The 16432-nt window shown below is 41.6% G+C and overlaps 1 protein-coding gene across 11 annotated transcripts in view; it reads left to right on the forward strand.

Moving 5' to 3' along the window:
* The window catches only part of SEMA4C (semaphorin 4C), a 465016-nt gene that overhangs the window by 429467 nt on the left and 19117 nt on the right, over window positions 1-16432 (forward strand). The window lies entirely within an intron of this gene.

Raw genomic sequence — 16432 nt, forward strand, 5'->3', positions numbered from 1 at the left:
GATATGTAACAATTGTTCAAAGGAAATTACATTTAGTATTAGTAGTGCTCAGTAATTGCATTTGTCACCCTTTACACTGTCACTTGAAACTAGGGTTGCCACCAGTCTGGACATTCAGGTTTTGGTAGATAACTGTTAAGGCTTTAGTGGATGTGTAAGTCATAGACGGGGAATTGATGCAGTTTGGGCAAGTGAGGTTTCTTCCTGTATAGAACACAAGCCGGTCTCGCTGCTCTAAACCATGAATACTGGTGTATCCAGTATTTGTAAAAGCTACAACTGGACTGAGCACCTGTCTCACTTCTCTAAGCCTGGCACCCGAATATTGCAGTGATCTTAAAAGCTAGAACTGCCCAGACCACATATTCTCTGCTCTGCAACCTGAACATTGCTCAGTTTTGCAGTAATCCGTTTATAGGCTGTAGTGCAATTTCCAATGAAATTGATAAATTATACATTTTATAATTCAAAACAAGAGAAGTGGTGGTAGGGTGAGAAACACTTGGGGCTCTTTTATAACTAACTCTGACTCATGCTAAAAAGCAAATTGAATTGACAAATAATAACTTATATATAACTTATATATAAAGTTATAAATAACTTATTTGTTTTGCAGAAGACATACAGCAGCTGGTGGGACCACGGCCCAGACACGGATGCCTCAAGAAGGGAAGATGGTGGAGGTAATAACTGTGATCAGGTTTAGGAGGCACAGGAAGAAGATTGACAGCAGATTGAGCAATCTCTGGGAAGATCACTCCTATTAAAACCTCTATTACTTACACAATAAATACAAGCTTTCTTAACAACAAAATATTCTCCAAGGGATTCTGATGTCTTTTGTCATCTCTGCTTGTAGTTTCCCGTAAACACAATATGACATTTCTGCTACAATTACAGTGGTGATGAGATTGGATCTAGTTTATCACTGGTCTTCTGTCTTACTGGAGCTGTGCTTTAGAATGTCTGGCTTCTGTATTATTGTGTGCTGGAAGTATCTCCACACCAGTCAGTGCAAACTGTCTGTTGTCACAAATGAGCCTATTTGTCTGCTGTAAGCATACTCCAGTGCACATGCCTATTCCACTTTCTGATGTTCATCCAGTTAAGTGCTTTGCAGGCTTGTGGTCTGTCATAGGACTACACCGTGAGCAAAGCACGTACATCACTTCAAAGTCCTGCTTAACATCACTTTAGTACTACCTCCTTATTCACAAGGCCCTGCCTAACATCACTTTAGTACTACCTGCTTATTCACAAGGTCCTGCCTAACATTACTTCAGTACTACCTCCTTATTCACAAGGCCCTGCCTAACATTACTTTAGTACTACCTCCTTATTCACAAGGCCCTGCCTAACATCACTTTAGTACTACCTGCTTATTCACAAGGTCCTGCCTAACATTATTTCAGTACTACCTCCTTATTCACAATGTCCTGCCTAACATCACTTTAGTACTACCTCCTTATTCACAAGGCCCTGCCTAACATCACTTTAGTACTACCTGCTTATTCACAAGGTCCTGCCTAACATTACTTCAGTACTACCTCCTTATTCACAAGGCCCTGCCTAACATTACTTTAGTACTACCTCCTTATTCACAAGGCCCTGCCTAACATCACTTTAGTACTACCTGCTTATTCACAAGGTCCTGCCTAACATTACTTCAGTACTACCTCCTTATTCACAATGTCCTGCCTAACATCACTTTAGTACTACCTCCTTATTCACAAGGCCCTGCCTAACATTACTTTAGTACTGCCTCCTTATTCACAATGTCCTGCTTATCACTTTAGTACTACCCCCTTATTCACAATGTCCTGCTAATATTATTTTAGTACTACCCCCTTATTCACAATGTCCTGGGCATGTGTGTATAGTGAGAGAAGCCACGAACCTTTGTGTGGACATGCCCCCCTCGGGTATGGAAGGGACCCCAAGAAGTTGCTGCACCGGGGCCCAACATTCTTGGTGGCTCTGGGTGTAATCATCACAAAAGAAGAAGAAATAGCAATTGTGCACATTGTGAGTAGCCATCTACGAGTTACAGAGAAATTACATGTAAGAAACTATCTTTGACTTAAGTTATTCATAGGTCTTGTTGCTCTCTGCAAATTTATATGTTCTGAAGTTGTACTGACAGATGAAAGGAGTGTAGGTGCCTATTAGTCTTCACATTCACCCAAAATGACAGACGTGGTATTTAGAAGAACCTGATGCTGGAGCACTAGAGACTTAAAATTGTATTAGTGGCTTGTGGTGCGTCATAGCTAACGCTGCAAGAATACAGAGATGAAATTATTATTATCTTTTATTTATAAGGCACCACAAGGGTTCCACACCACCTTACATAGGGGAATAGAATATACAACAAAAGTACAAACTTGGCAAAAATAAATAAATAAATGCGAACAGCAAATTTTACATAATTAAAACTAGAGAGGCTCGGGCTCGGTTTTCTGAAAACCGAACCCACCTAAACATAGAGGATCCGAGTAGCCTCGCGAGCCGGCTCGGTACTTTTGCGCGTCCTCGGATCTGAATCAAGTCATTGTTGCGTTGTTGGATCTCGCAGGTTTTGGATTCCATAAGTACCTCCTTCAGGAGATCGAGCGCCATTGCTCATACAGAAACAGGAGGGGTAGCAGTGTTCTTGTCACTCTCCAGTCTCCAGTGCCGTTGATCATACAGAAACAGGAGGGGTAGCAGTGTTCTTGTCACTCTCCAGTCTCCAGTGCCGTTGATCATACAGAAACAGGAGGGGTAGCAGTGTTCTTGTCACTCTCCAGTCTCCAGTGCCATTGCTCATACAGAAACAGGAGGGGTAGCAGTGTTCTTGTCACTTGCCAAAAATTGGTTGTAAATGACTGGAAACTAATGTTATTGAGGTTAATAATAATGTAGGAACAAAAAAAGAGCCAAATTATGTGATTTTAGCAAAATAAATATAGGGATTGTAGAAAAAATAGGCGAAACATGCCAGGGCGGTTTTGCCAAAACCAAAGCACAAAGTTAATCCAGATCCAGATCCAAAACCAAAACACGGGGGTCAGTGAATGTCTCTAATTAATACCCACAAAATGACATAATTATGTAAGGAAAACACTAGGAGAGTGTTATGCAAGTTTTGTCGCTATCCAATAACAATTGTCGAATCTCAATTTGTGTTTCCAACGCACAAATATTTATTCTCAAAAAGTAGCAGAATAATTCAAGCGAAATAATAATAAGTACAGCCGTTACTTATCGCAGGCGCTCTGGATACAGTGAACAGTCATTCAGGTCTGAAGTCTGTGGTCAAAATGACTGTCCACTAGATGAAAAGCTCCTGCTTATATGCAGATAGAAATACAGTGAAACAATGCAGATGATGTGGCTTGCTTCTATTGGTCCAGGCTTCAGGAAGGTCCAAGAAGTTGCAGATCATAGGCTAGTTCAAACTAAAAAATCCAAAGGTGGGGGTCATCTCTCCAGGGGATGTGCTCCGATCTTCCCGCCAAGACTCCAGTTTCAACTAGTCCATTAGCATTTTATAGTCAGTATCTCATTAAAGGTTTATTCCCTAACATCAATAACTAGAGTATGCAATGTGCAATCTCTTTGCCGAATGAAAGGACAGCTGCTGATGAATAGGGGATTAATATGATACCAGACATGATACATTTCCTTTAACCTGTACCATATGTTTTACTAATATGCATATAACTTATAATATTACACATAAACACTACTATATTTCGACATAAATAGCTATGTGTTGCAACTACAATTAATGTGTACTATTTACAGATGTGCGTATTTATGTGAATGTGTGTGTGTAAAAAAACTGTTATTGCCACTTGTTGCGGCTGTGTACGCCCTTCCACGCCGTAGCGTGCAATACGCATCTTTTCAGATAAAGACAACCAAGTTTGCTCGACATTAATTGAAATGACTTTATCCAATTTGCTGACTTCGACAAGAGAGGCCTGTTTGTGAGAGCTTACACTGTATATAGGATGAGCGGACACAGACGGGGTAGAACTAAGTAGAAGAGCAGAGGGGGAATCACTATAAACTGCGAGTATTATATTGTAATATTCACACCCAAACACCTGTCAGCACAACATGATGTACCAATATGTAGTCTTCAAATAAGTGTTTCCCCTCAAATTCTGCTTGGAAGAGTAGTAGCACCTGTACAACATGCATATAAGCAGGGCCGGATTTACCGCTAGGCAACCTAGACAACTGCCTCGGGCCTAGCGGTCCCCAGAGGGCCCCCAGAGCCGACGGTGAGCGGGGTAGGCAAGGAGGATGGGCGCTCTCCTCCACCTGCCATCCCCCTCTGTCCGCCGGCATAGAGGAAAAAAAATCACCGTCGGGTTAATAAAAAAACAAACAGTCACCTGATCGTGCGGCGGCTCCTGGCAGTCTCCTCTCCTCCTCAATCCCACTGAATGTCGGGCGTGACGTCATCATGCACGACGTCATTTTCAGTGAGGATTCGGCGAGGAGCAGCTGCGAAAAAGAAGTAAGAAGAATGCAAGACAAGAAGAACAGAAAAGAAGATAAAAGGGCAATAGAAAGGTAAGTATAATTGTTATATTATTGTTAATTGTTATATTATTTACATATTGTGTGTGGGGGCAGGCATTGTATTTATATTATGTGTGTGTGAGGGGCAGCGTATTTGTATTGTGTGTGTGTGTGTGTGTGTGTCGGGCCAGCGTATGGTGTGTGAGGGGCCAGCGTATTTGTATTGTGTGTGTGTGTGTGTGTGTGAGGGGGCAGCGTATTGTGTGTGTCAGGGGCCAGCGTATTTGTATTGTGTGTGGGGGGGGGGCAGCGTATTGTGTGTGTGTGTGTGTGTGTTAGGGGCTATGGATTTTTTCATGGAGGGGGGGGGGGCCCAAGCCAGTTTCTTGCCTAGGGCCCCATGAGGTCTAAATCCGACTCTGCATGTAAGTGACAAGCTTCCTCTCTTCCCGATTGCTAGTATAATACTGTTCCTAACCTCAGGCATCTCCATTACAACACAAAAGGTTATCTACACTAGAGACAAAGTAAATGAACTAATAACATGACTAGTTGCTTGTCAAACTGGATTCAATGCCACTTACCAAATACTGCACCAGAGTTTAGTTTCAGTTTTTAATTTACCTGGCAAATGTGACACAACAGAGTTAAAGATGTCAGAGCTTCACATCTCAACAGTGGGCAGCAAAATAGCGCTGCACTGAGCCATAGGCTTTATTAAACCAGGGGGTAAATGTATCTAGCTGAGAGTTTCCGGCGGGTTTGAAAAGTGGAGATGTTGCCTGTAGCAACCAATCAGATTCTAGCTGTCATTTTGTAGAATGTATTAAATAAATTATAGCTAGAATCTGATTGGTTGCTATAGGCAACATCTCCACTTTTCATACCTGACAGAAACTTGCAGCTTCATACATTTACTCCTAGGGCACTATGTGTGGCGTTTGTATGTTATCCCCATGTTTGCTTGCATGTTTTACATCCCACACTCCAAAGACAGACTTGTACTTTAATGTTAATTTACAGATGTAGAGGATGAAGTATCGCTGCTATTTACCATGCAGTGCTGCCCTGGGAGCCCCAGTGAAGGCACCCCTCCTCCACAAAGTATTTTTCCTCTACACGGCAGCCTAATGCTACCTGTGAATGGAGGAAGTGCTATGTGCATGTGAGGCTAACATCAGCGCATGCGCATAGTGATCTAATCCATCCTGAGATCAAGCAAAGCCCTTACAGCTTCACGTGACCCATAGACAAGGTAAGCTGACAACATCACTAACCCAAAAAAGTAGTTTAATGCAGATAGTAGGATTAAGCCCTGGATCAAATAAGAGAAGACCTGCGTTAGCTCTTGACTCTGAATTCACAGTTTGATAAACAGACCCCTTTGGAATATAAAATCCAGTGGTGCAAGAAACAATTAAACATTCTCTGTAAAGCACTGCGCAATATGACACTATATAAATAAAGGGTCTTTCTGGGTTGAACATAATATGAGAGGCAGTAATGAGATGCTAATGTCACTTCAAAGCTATATTACATAGGAATTTTCCCGAGTATAAAACACAGTCAGACTACTTAAATTACCAAGCTTTGACACCGAGTACAACATAAAATGTAAAGATGCAAACAGACTTCTGGCAGTGTGCACAACCAGAGTGCACTTACATGCATTCCTTCAAAGCTGGAGGCACTTCATCGTCTCCCAGTGTTGGGGATATGGTGATGGGAAATAGCCAAGGACATATCTCACATGTAGACCTAGGAAGATTGATTACATATTTTTATGTAAAGATGTTATTTTATCCACAGCTTATGTGCATATATTCTCTCAAACACAACTGCAGGTCTACACATGCTTTATTAAACATGCTAATTGTTCTAATTGTTTTTTTTTTTTATGTTACAAACATACATTCCCTAGATACAAAGACAAGCTATAACAAAACCTGGTTAGGAAGATATAGATAAAATCAAATTAGGGGTCTCACAATACCTGGTCTAATGCAGACAACAATACATAATGGTCCCGCACTAGTCTCAGTCTGAGAAGTATAGCATGAAAACAAAGAGATAAAGTCTAGTGTCTAAGGCTAGGTACACACTGGAGAATTTTCTAACAAGCGTGTTAGCTCAAACGATTAAACCTAGGGCTGAAGGTCCGATCAGCCTGAAGATTCATGCATACACACTGACACTGACATTTACCTTCAGATCTGCTCTTCATCTGGTCCTCTAGTCTTCAGAGAATGATTCAATATTCATTCATTATTGTCACATTGTCACACTGATTAAAACCGCCTTGTTACAGCTATCCACATGTCCTAAATAATTTCGTTAGCTTCTGTGACTCTGAAAACCAAACATTCTGTCTCAGAACGAACAAATGAATTATTCCTCTTACAGCACTCTCTACATTTATTCACCGGGACATTCATCGCTAGCATCGGCTGAAAGGAGCCCGACTCTGTAAACTCTACGGGGATCGTGAGCATGAGTGCATACACACTACATGATTGGTCGGAAAATATTAAACAGTACGACCAACCAAATGAAATGATGATCGTCACTTTGGGACGACTTTAGATCATTGTGTCACTATACACACTCACATGATATCTGATCAAACTGTCGGATATCAGCTGATTGGAGGTTTTTCGTGCAATCATCTGGCCAGTGTGTACCTAGCCTAATAGTGGGTGAGGTAACATCAGCCGAATGCAAATAAGTAAGGATATAGCAGTATATACCAGCATATAATCAAAGCATAATCGTGTATATAAACTGCAGGAATATATATAGGAGAAATATTGTTTAGTAACAAGTCATCATCCCCTACGTATATCAAGATTCGAGCCATTTCAACAAGACGTGTCTATACATTATTTTACAATTCATCTGTGATATACAAAACGTTCATGCCAACCAGTATCATCATGGTCAGAGCCACCAATTTTTTTTTTTAAGCTAGGGCCAATAGGGGAACCTAGTTTGGCCCAGTTCCCCTACCAAAATATATTAGCCTTATGGGGGTGAGGGAGACCCTATGAAGAATATACAGCTATACTTGTTGATATCTACACACTATGTGGCCTCACAGGCATACCCCAGTATGTAGGACCACTAGGCATCAGTATAAGTACCCAGGTCACCTTCACATTTTGCCTGTTAAAAGAATGCAGTACCCTCACCAGGAATGCATAAAGACCTGACATTCATTTTTGAGTTGCAGCAGATTTAAGACTTAACAAGTCATATATTAAAACTAAACCAGAGCGATGCTTTGCATTTGGAAATTGCTTTATCAGGCTCACTTAACCAGGCTTCCATTCAAATGGATTATCAAATAAGCATCTCCATTGCTGAAGCTGTCACTTCAAAGAACACATCTTTGTCTAATCCTTTTAATTTTTCTTTAGAGTAAAGTTACAAGTGTATATAAACACCTCCAACCTGTTTCTAGTACCACAACTGACCATTGCATTTCCGTATCCCTTACCTTTCTCATAGTTATGTTCCCCCTTACAACAGAATGCAAAAACTTACCCACACCAGTTGTCCCACAGAGGGCTCATGAAGTTACAGTGTGCGGACTATTCAGCACTTGTGTGAACCAACCACAGTCACAAGAAAAGCCGCCTTAGGGCTAGATTTACTAAATTGCGGGTTTGAAAAAGTGTAGATGTTGCCTATAGCAACCAATCAGATTCTACAATGATGTAGAGAACTAACTTGTAGCTTTTTGCTATGGTTTTCATATGTTGGTAGGTTTTGTATGGACGATGAACTATTCTTATTCTGGACAATTGGTCTACAACATGTAACTTATCATACAGCATAGTTACATTATTACTGTACATTTTCTGTGGACAGGCACTTGGACTCTGTGCTGAGGTACAGTCTGATATACTGTATATATGAAGCACCTGTGTTGTGTGAGGTTATTAGCTGAGGTAGGTCATCTTTCCGATGTGGTCATGTGTCACATAATGAGCTGGTTTAAGAGATTTCCCTGGGATTACATAGCACTGGATCTGGTCAAATCCTTCAGTCTTTGCCGCATCCTGGAGCTGAACATTATCTGGCTGGTGAAGCACCAGCAAATATGCAGCAAAAACCCTCTTGTAAGAATCCAAATACAGAAACCTACAATAAGACCGGGGATAAGAGCCACTTGACTCATCCAGACTCCCTTCCTTTTACCGTACTAATGATGTTCACTTACTAATTCTAGGTCTTCAATTCATAAGAGCCCCATTCCAGAACAAAGCAGTTCTAATTATCCGTCTTTACTATTTTTAGGGAACTGTATTATTCCTGAATAAAATGTTAATTACCTCTTCTTATGTCATATGCTGTTTGGATAACTAAACACAAAAAGTGACATTTTCATTTATGAAGCATGTAATTAAAGTAGGATGTGTAATCTTCAGCTACATAAACATAAACAATGAAGCACATACAATTTGACCTCACTTCAGGGGCGTTTTAAGGTGCATTCAAATATCCATCTCCAAGTTGTGCAGCGTCATAGTGTGTTATGTGTTATACATCACTTATATTCTACCAAGCAGTAACCAGTGTGAGCTCTGCAGGCAACACTGAAATTGACTCAACATGAAGCAGCTGCTCTTCACTGGCCGTCAGTGTCAGAGGGGGGTTAGTAGGCTTTCTGCATGCATTATTGAAGGAAAAGAGAGAAAAGAAAGTGTGTATCCATGAGGCACTCTTTAGATTATTGCAGGAAAAAAAAAATATAAATCTTTATTAATATCCATTAAAAATAGTTTCAATAATTCTGAACATACAATGCCGACATTCCAGTAGGCCTTTTAATAACAAATATTCACATTAAAACCAGTGGCGGATCGCCCCCTCTAGCAGGGACTTGCTGCCTTGCGGCTGCACACTATGTGCAGGTCCGTTCAGCAGAGACAGGCAGGGACAGTGTGCTGCCCGGCTGCTCTGATTGTGCTTAAAACACAATCAGAGCACACTCTCCCTGCCTGTCTCTGTCGAACGGACCTGCACACAGTGTGCAACTGCCGGCAGCCTTAGTTATAAAAAGGGGACAGGGACTAAATCGCCGCCCCCCCCCCCCCCCCCAAATCACCCCTCGTAAAATAAAACTCTAGATCCGCCCCTGATTAAAACTCACGAAATATTAAAAATTGATGAGTGATGAGTATCTCTAATACCTCCTTTACCTCAACATTTCCACCCACAGGACAAACATGTCCCCAGGTGGCACAGAGCCCTAAAACCAGGACTGTCCCGCTGGAATGAGGACAGTTGGGAGGTATGACTGTTTGTACATGTTCATTTATATTTTTATTTCTCTAAATAATTTGACTTTTGTTATTTTTTTTATTTTTTTTAAATAATATCATTACTACAGTCAGGAACGCCACTGAATGTTAGAACAGACCTACCGCCTGCAGACACTACATAGTAAACGGATATCTGAACAGACAACATATAAACATGTTACATTTACTGTGTGTTAAAGCTGAATAGTTTTTCTACATTTTTATTTGTCTGCATGAAGCTGTGTTCTGGGTATGTAGTCCTGAGTATTATGTGACAGTGATCATTCCATGTACATTGTTCTGCTTACACACTTCCTGTGACATCACACTATAAGAGATATCACCGCTTTCAGTACAGGCTCCAGATTGGCCCTGAAATCATGTCTGAGGACTTTCATCATAAATAAACAAGTTTAATTATTGCCTAAGGAGGAGGGGAACAGTTTTATTAATTATTTTATCAATGTGAATGCTAAAAAATGTACATTGCAAATAAGCTTTAACTCAGTCTGTATTATTGGTGTTATAAAACTGCATTAACGGTCCACTTTGAAGTCTTAAAGGAGGACTCTTTATTATCGTAATTTATTTGTAATAATATGTGTGTTAATTGTTTATTTTCATAGCAGTCTAATTATAATTTACCTTACAATGTCTCCTGATTATGGAGAAAAAAACATAGCAGTAGCTCAGATCGCAGATCGTTATTTGTGTTTCCATATTTTCCCATGTCTATTTACACAATGTTTGTGTGTGACGGAGGAGCCTCCTTGTTTCCTTTGGAAACAAAGCGACAATTTTCCACTACTGATTTTTATTGCTGTGATAAGACAGATATGACACATCTGAGAGCGTGTACATAAACATTATCAGCTTGCCTGGGTAAAAATTAAAACATTATTTACTAATAAACTAAACACTACTAACATATATCATTTTACATTGCAGGTTTCCTTGTGTAAAAATTACTTTGTATTGGCATTCTGGTGGCTAAAACCTGACACTAGAGCAACTTAATTAATTAAATGCAGCTATATTATAAACCCAGCCATTCATAATGAAATATTGGTTGTGTCTTAGGATGCAGGGGAAAACGCAGGATTTGTAGAGGGGGGTTTCCACCACACCAACAGTGGGTGTCACCAGCATGCATGGGGGCGTGGCTATAATTTTAGACAGTGCTCGGCTGCTCTCCAACTCTTCCTATCCCCATAATATACATGGGCAATCCTGCGTGCACTCCTGTTAGGTGCACATAGCTCTCCCTTTTCAAGCAGAGCCATGTGAAGTAGGAGCAGGGTCCAGCCACCTCAATTATACAGTGCCCCAGCATTGGAGGGGGGGTTTCCAGGCACTAGAAAACCCCCCTCGGTTTGCCTATGGGGTGTGTCAAATAAAGTACTATTCTGTGCCTTTTAATCCATGATAGGCATGGCTGATCCATAAGGATGACAGTATGGAACAAAATGTGTAAAGGACACTGGGTTTAGGGGAGGAGCCAATTAGGGAAGGGAGGAGTTTAGCGGCCATCTTGAAGATGTGAGGCTGTACAAAACAGCAGTGGTTATATTTGTATTTTTTTTTTTTAAAAAAAGCATGTGTGCACCACAAGCCATACTAACTTAGCAATGAACAGTTTACTAACAAACAAATGTCAATGGTACAGCAAAAAAGAAAAAGATTGCTTTTGTATTCCAGCTTGCATAGCACAAAGCACAGTTCTGTGATATAGTGAACCTTTGGTATATACGTATGTGTCAATATCCATAGTTGCCCAGTAAATGGCTATCTTCATGCTGCCATGTACAAAGATAACTATAGAGACCATACAGCTGTAACACATAGTAAATATGTAGTTATGTGTTTTCTGCACATGTGCAGCTGTGTGTGGCTGACACACCCTGGTCTGATTACAACTTTGCTTTGCACAGCTATGGAGGGATCTCCGTACAATACTTTGTATTAGAGTGGGAGCTGGGATGTCAGAAGGTACATAGGCAGCTTCATGGATCAGTCCTAGCAGTCAATCCTGGTAACTGCACAGAGAGGGAGAGGTACAGCAATGTAAGAGACCCTAAACCAACATGCCACAAGTAATAGAAGAGTTTGACCATAGCGCTTTCATATTATGGATGAACACATTTAATGCTTATTTTATGTAACAATATCATTAATGTACAACTATACCTATATAATACTGAATAAGGAGCACTTTTCCCACTAGTCCACAATTTTAGTAATCTTTAACACTAAACTAAAAGCAAAGACAAAATGGTGACTGTACCCTAATGGACCTTGTGCTACTAAAGTGTTCAGAGAATGTTGGGCCTCTTCCAGAGTTGGGAGCAAAACCATGTTACACTGCAGGGAGGGCATACTTACAGTATGCGGACAGATTTGGAGTTGGGAGTGGGCGTGTCCTGGCTCAACTCTAAATTGTAAGATAAAAATAAAGGGGTCCAGTCAGAGCCTGATTAAGGGTTCTGGCCACCCTAGGCTAATACACCTGTAGTGCTCCCCTCCACCCCCCCCCCAAATCATTAAAGAAAATTCTGGAGTGTTTCCCAGCAAAAAAATTTAGACAGATTCTCTTACCTGTTCTTGCTGTTCTTTCTTGCTTATTCTAATCATTTAGCTGTTGAACGTTGTGGTCCAGTTCTGAAAATGTGCAAACACCATGGCCTTGTCTGTGTGGAGTTTGTATGTTCTCCCCGTGTTTGCGTGGGTTTCCTCCAGGTGCTCCGGTTTCCTCCCACACTCCAAAAACATACTGGTAGGAAAGGGGTAGCGACAGTGTGGAGGAGGGGAGAGTGGGTAAGAGGAGAGGGTAAGAGGGAGCGACAGTGTGGAGGAGGGGGGAGATGGTAAGAGGAGAGGGTAAGAGGGAGCGACAGTGTGGAGGAGGGGGGAGTGGGTAAGAGGAGAGGGTAAGAGGGAGCAACAGTGTGGAGGAGGGGGGAGTGGGTAAGAGGAGAGGGTAAAAGGGAGCGACAGTGTGGAGGAGGGGGGAGAGGGTAAGATGGAGTGACAGTGTGGAGGAGGGGAGAGTGGGTAAGAGGGAGCGACAGTGTGGAGGAGGGGAGAGTGGGTAAGAGGAGAGGGTAAGAGGGAGCGACAGTGTGGAGGAGGGGAGAGTGGGTAAGAGGAGAGGGTAAGATGGATTGACAGTGTAGAGGAGGGGAGAGTGGGTAAGAGGAGAGGGTAAGAGGGAGCAACAGTGTGGAGGAGGGGAGAGTGGGTAAGAGGGAGCGACAGTGTGGAGGAGGGGAGAGTGGGTAAGAGGAGAGGGGAAGAGGGAGCGACAGTGTGGAGGAGGGGGGAAAGGGTAAGAGGAGAGGGGAAGAGGGAGCGACAGTGTGGAGGAGGGGGGAGTGGGTAAGAGGAGAGGGGAAGAGGGAGCGACAGTGTGGAGGAGGGGGGAGAGGGTAAGAGGAGAGGGGAAGAGGGAGCGACAGTGTGGAGGAGGGGGGAGTGGGTAAGAGGAGAGGGGAAGAGGGAGCAACAGTGTGGAGGAGGGGGGAGAGAGTAAGAGGAGAGGGGAAGAGGGAGCGACAGTGTGGAGGAGGGGGGAGTGGCACCTCTTTGTGCACATAATCAATAGTAAAAAAAAAAACAAAAGTGAAAAATAAAATCTTAAATGCTGCCAGAGTTGCGCCCCCCCCCCCCCCCCCAGGTGCCAGCGCCCCAGCCTGCAGCCTGATCAGCCTATTGGTTGATCAGGCCTTGGGTCTAGTATCTGTTTGCTATGTGTAAAAGCAGCCAGTATTCCCTGCATACAAAATAATAAATTCATCTGCACCCCTTGCATTGCAACATGGTTTGTTCACGAGCAAAACAAGACAGTTGCAGCCACCTAGGATGGAATTCTCTTGTTACTGGCATTACTCCTGGTGGAATCATGCCACCAAATGCCTGCTTTTTCTACAAACTTTGCTTTGATATTTCACTTGATTGATTTGTTTTGATAAACACCAGCAAACTGTATAATTAAAATCACAATGGATAGAAGGTAGTAATATATTGGCATTTGAATATCATTTCCATGCATTGAATATATGATGAAGTTGGATCCCCATTTTCAACCACCCCCCGTTTCACACAGTTACTGTCTTAAGCTGGGTACACACTACACTGTTTTCGTCCAACAATCGGCTCAAACAGCCGACATACAACTGCTCGTTCAAAAGTCGGGTCAGTGTGTGCAGTGACACGATGGTCGAATGTCTGCCCAAATGGACGATTATCGCCTCATTTGGTTGGTCGTACTGTGTAATATTTTTGTTCCAATCTCGTTTCCATTGTGTAGTGTGTATAAATTTCCGACCGATCCACAACAGTGAGCACAAAATTACAGTTATTGCTCACGACAACATGGCTGTAAAAAGTCGCTAAAGGGACGTCCACTCTTCCCTTTCTCGTCCTAAACAAGGCTAGTGTGTATGCAGTCCATGGACCGAGCGATCGGAACGTCGATCGCATGTAAAATCGCTCGGCATAAAAAGTTGGTCGAAATTTCTGTAGTGTGTACCCAGCTTAACTCTAGGCCAGCAGCTCAAAGCCGTGGTCCCTCATCACCAAGGGTGGAGACGTTCAATATCCAATAAGAAAAAAACCGTCAGTATTGAAACTGGAAAGCCCAGTTTTAGACACTTACCCTCTGCAAACATTGCAGCATATGGAGACTCCTAGCAGCATAAGAAGCCAGACAGCAACAGGTAGTCTCATACACAGGGGTGTTCATTTTACAAGTTTAATGCATGTTCTTGAAGCCTATTAAAAACAATATTAGCAAATTTAACTGTACAGTTTCTGACAAGCGTTCACTTTGTGGAAATTTGAACATTGTGTTCAGAACTGTTACCACTAGGTAAAATATAATGAAGTTTTTGGGGAACTCTCATTAAGTACATTGTACACTATACTGCAAGACAGCTCTGAGACACACTAACTTCTAACACTCTGTTAAAGCGAGAACAAGTACACCTGTGTATAGAGGTTTATAGTGTTATGTGACATAATACAGAGACAAAGATAAGAGGGTTACATCCAGCAAACTAAATAAAAGACATAGCACGATTGACCAATTAAAGGAGATGTCCATCCAAATTAAATCTTATGTTAAACTTTCTTACCGCAAGTAGCAGAATCTGACGAGCACTAAGTAGATGGCTAATCAATCACTGTTCTTACCACACAATAAAGCTGGGGGGACACTACAGGTTTTTCAACCGATTATCATGCCAATCACACAATAAAGGACTGTTAATATATGATCATGGAAGCATACCATGATCATATATTATTGTACCAAAGCACATTCTATCATTTGATTTGATTTTATAAACGGACTAAAAATCTCTATAAACAATGGAATGATGTTGGGCAAATTCTGCAGTGTGTATGCACTCAGGACCAGCAGTGTAGGCAGATCTCCATAGAGGTTAGAGAGTCCTGATCTTTTCAGCAGATGGTTATGACAGATGAAGAGCACAGATCTGAAGGTAAATCGTGTAACATGTGTAGGTGAGTACGCATGAATCGGCATCCTGATCGGGACTTTCAGTCGTTGGAAAATTGTTAAAGATATCAGATAGGGAGAAATTTTATGTGCTGTGTACCCAGCTTAAGCCCTGCTGTGCTGGAAATGGTCTTTGGAGGGTATCCCCTCAACTGCAGGAGCCCTGGACAAGTCCTGCCATTCTGCTACTTAAAGGGATTTTAACATATATTTGTAAGTTACACCAACTAATATTTATTATGACTAAGAGGCCTGTTTAACAAACAAAATCTCCCTGTTAAATCTTTTCGGGGATTAACCACAAAAATGTAATTTACCATAATTTCATCCTGCTGCTTTGCATCTCTCTTCATTTTACTGAGCACTACCCATAACAGTGTATGGGGAGTGCTCAGTAACGCTATTTATCAATAAAAGAATTTTTTTTCGGAAACTTGTCATGATAATGTACGACAGCTTCATTAACACAATTGAAAAGTTTCAGCGCATGTGTTGAGGGATTATGTGATCCCTCCCTGTCACATGCTAATTTGTCTTTTTTCGTATTACACTAACCTGCTCTGTGCACATGCACGAGTTTTGCGATGGCGCATGCGCACAAGGATTACAAACAAGCCGAAGAAGTTCACTTAAGGACCGCAAGAGAAAAGACAGTGTTAGGTAAGTGATACTCATACACTTCACAGGAAGAGCCGTTTTTTGGAACAGCTATTCCTGTGTTGATTTTTTAATAAATATGAGAAATCTTTCAATCCGCATCTATGCGATGAGGATTGAAAAGTTTCATTCATATTTTGCGGTGCTTTGAAAATAGACCCCTAAAACAGAGTTTCTGTGGACGAATCACTTACAGACAGTGGAGACAACAATTTTGTAGGTTTATATCAATGTTATAATATCAACTTATAACACCCAGAAAATAAGAATAGATGGTAACAATGGCATCAAGGGGGCAGTGTCAATAGTTGTTAAAAAAAAAAAAAAAAAAGAGACATTTCTAGGGACAGATCTCTAGTACCGAGAACTATCCCTGGAAATTAGGGACAGTTGGCAACTATTTATTACGTATAGGTGGATAGTCATAAAATGT

Source organism: Mixophyes fleayi, chromosome 4 (genome assembly GCF_038048845.1).
Source record: "Mixophyes fleayi isolate aMixFle1 chromosome 4, aMixFle1.hap1, whole genome shotgun sequence".
In the NCBI taxonomy this organism is placed as follows: domain Eukaryota; kingdom Metazoa; phylum Chordata; class Amphibia; order Anura; family Limnodynastidae; genus Mixophyes; species Mixophyes fleayi.